Below are 3,151 nucleotides of genomic sequence, written 5' to 3'. Positions count from 1 at the left end.
CTCTACTGGTGTCAGGGAGAGAAGATCCAGACCCACATCTTCACAACCAAGTAATGTTATTACCCTCACTGTGAATGGTGAGTTACTTTGTTGCTGCTGTTGTTGCTGTTGTAGTTTGTGTCAGTAAAGTGGATCTTTCCACTCAAACCTATTGCAATACCAACAGATTATCAGCCGTCGACTACACTGACTTCAGACAAAGAGGACGTATTCACAGGAGACAGTGTGACACTGAGCTGTACTGTAGAGTCTTCTGGATGGAAGTTTTACTGGTACAGACACAGACCAGACTCTACACCAGTAACCACAACCTCTGGATACTCCTACACACTCAGCTGGGTCAGTGTCTCTGATGGAGGACAGTACTGGTGCAGAGCTGGGAGAGGAGACCCAGTCTACTACACCCTGTACAGTGACCCAGTACAGATAAATGTTAATGGTGAGGTTATACTTTTTAGGATAGTGGTTTCCTATGTGGATGAATAATATGTAGTCTACTTATTGTCCTTATGTTACTGAATACCTTTCTTGTCTTCAGGCTCTATTGTTGTGAGTATTGATGAGTGTCATTTGTATTCTGATGTGTGCAACATATTCACTCTTTGTTGTGTGTTGTGTCTGTGCAGAGAGACCTGTCGCTGTTCTGACCCTCCAACCCAACTGGACCCAGATATTCATTAGAGAGACTGTCACTATGAGATGTGACATACAGGGAGGAGACTGACTGGAACTACAGATGGTATAAGAATAGTCAATTATTCAGCCCCTTTAACACAAAGCCTGAGTACAGAATCAGTCTTGTCTACAGGTCTAACAGTGGTTCATATACCTGTGAGGGTGTAAAGGGAAACAAGTTCTCCAAGACCAGTGAAGCTGTACAACTGACTGTGTCTGGTAAGTCTATTTAAGCTTATACAAGTCATGATGGTTGCCTCGAATATTTTTACGATTAAAAGTTAAATCATGTTTTTTCCTTCATAACAGATCCTGAGTCCACAACCTGTCCTGAGTGTCTCTCCTCAGTGGCTGAACCCTGGAGACTCAGTGACTCTGAGCTGTGAAGTTGACAAGACGTCTACAGGCTGGAGGTTCTCCTGGTACAGGACTGTTCCCTACAGGGAGGGTAACCCAACTCTATCAGACAAGTCTTACTCTCTACAGCCCCTATCTGACAATGTGACTACTGAAGACTCCTACACTCTGATCCCTGCTGGTCCTACTCCCACAGGAGGATATGTGTGTAGAGCTGGGAGAGGAGACCCAGTCTATGACACACTCTACAGTGAACCTCAGTTTCTCTGGTCAGGAGGTAACTAACTGCATTGAAACATATTTAAGTCCCCCTTATGTGTATAATATATATTATTTAACTAAAGGTTTGACTCTGTCTCTCATTGTTTCAGATCTGCAGCCTTCAGTGTTTCTCAGAATAATTCCCAACACAACTCAACACTTTAGATCAACGTCTCTCTCACTGAGCTGTGAGAAGAAGGGGAATTCTACTGGATGGAGACTGAGATACACAGAGAGAGGAGTAGAGTCAGGGTGTGTCTCTAACTGGGGATCAATAAAAGGGTCCATATGTACCATCAGCTACTCATACACAGGGGACAGTGGAGTGTACTGGTGCGAGTCTGGATCAGGAGAGTACAGTAATGCTGTCAACATCACAGTGGAGGGTACGTCTATTGTACGACATTCACACACAAACACAACATTTCATGATAATAGGATTTTCAATTCTGTAACCGAATTGCATCTCTTATAAAATACAAGATCATAATATTTTGAGGGTGATGACTCCAGTATGCAGATTTACAGTATTATTTATATATTATGTTAAACAGCTGGTGATGTGATCCTGGAGAGCCCTGTTCATCCCCTGACTGAAGGAGACTCTGACTCTGACCTGCAAATACTGGACAACCATCTCAAACATCAAGGCTGATTTCTACAAAGATGGAATACTCATCAAGAATGAGACCCCAGGAGAGATGACCATCCCTGCAGTATCCAAGTCAGATGAAGGATTCTACAAATGCAAATACCCTGACAAGGGAGAATCACCAGAGAGCTGGATGACAGTGAGAGGTGAGAAGAGCTGTCTGTGTGAGAGAGTTACTGTATGTTTGTGTCTCGATGGTAAACATGTGTTTTGCTAGTCTTCTCCAGGTTCTGTTGTCTCCATCTCTCTGACCAGGCTGCTGTGTGATCTACTGGTGATCTCTCCCTTTCTACTGGTGTCCAACGTGCTGACTGTGAAATGCTGCAGGGCTCGAGGTGAGAACTTTATTCCAGTGTCTCTACAGTCAGTTTATCCAGCTGGAGATTCTCCTTTTTTATGGCATGCTTTTATTTCACTGTTCGACTAATGTGGAATGAATTGGTTCATTTCAAATGTAAGTAGACAAAATGCCCAGGGGCAGCTATTTCTGTTAAATGTCTTTTATGGAAGCTTTTCCTCACAAATAGGCAAACTATAGTTTTCATAATGTAGCCTGGCAAAAGTAAACCCAGTAGAGAACACAAACTAATTTGGGGGTTGTAGATTCTGTCAAAGCTTACATTTAAAATAGGATAATGTAGGAGGGAAATCACAGCAAGGTGAAGTCACCACGAAGTAAAGTTCAGTCTAAATCACCATCTAGTGAAATAAATCTGTTAGTAAAGTGCATAAAAACAGAGTACAATAAGTACAAAGTAAAATGCATAAATGGTAGTGGCTTTACTTTCTATAAAATAGCAAGAAAATACAGAGACCACAATGTTCAGTTAGACTGAACTTTCTAACATTTCAAATAACTGAGTACTAGATGTCCATAAAACAAAATAACTTTGTACATGAAAAACAAATCATATATTTTGTCATAAAACAACATGAATAGTTAGACACACTGTCTACATGACACCCTAATCCCACATGGAACAGTAGATCCTCATCTCCCCCATACTGCACTGGGGGAAAGGTCATATCAACATAAGTTACAACTGAAAAATGAAACACCATGAAGCTTTGCATGAAATAAAATGTTATTATCAACTCCACAATGTGGTTCTGAAAACACTGGTAATCAGTTCGCAAGAAGCTAACTTCCTCATGTCAAAGTGAAAGTATCAACAGGTTAACACCATCTGGCATAAATATTACAAA

General features: G+C 41.3%; 1 pseudogene; it reads left to right on the top strand.

The window, feature by feature from the left end:
• The first annotated feature begins 166 nt into the window (after window positions 1-166).
• LOC112239170 lies at window positions 167-2,280 on the top strand (annotated as a pseudogene).
• Window positions 2,281-3,151: the final 871 nt, after the last annotated feature.

The sequence above is a fragment of the Oncorhynchus tshawytscha genome, unplaced genomic scaffold (genome assembly GCF_018296145.1).
Source record: "Oncorhynchus tshawytscha isolate Ot180627B unplaced genomic scaffold, Otsh_v2.0 Un_contig_2642_pilon_pilon, whole genome shotgun sequence".
NCBI classification, from domain to species: Eukaryota; Metazoa; Chordata; class Actinopteri; order Salmoniformes; family Salmonidae; genus Oncorhynchus; species Oncorhynchus tshawytscha.
This window is presented reverse-complemented; position numbering and strand designations above follow the sequence as displayed.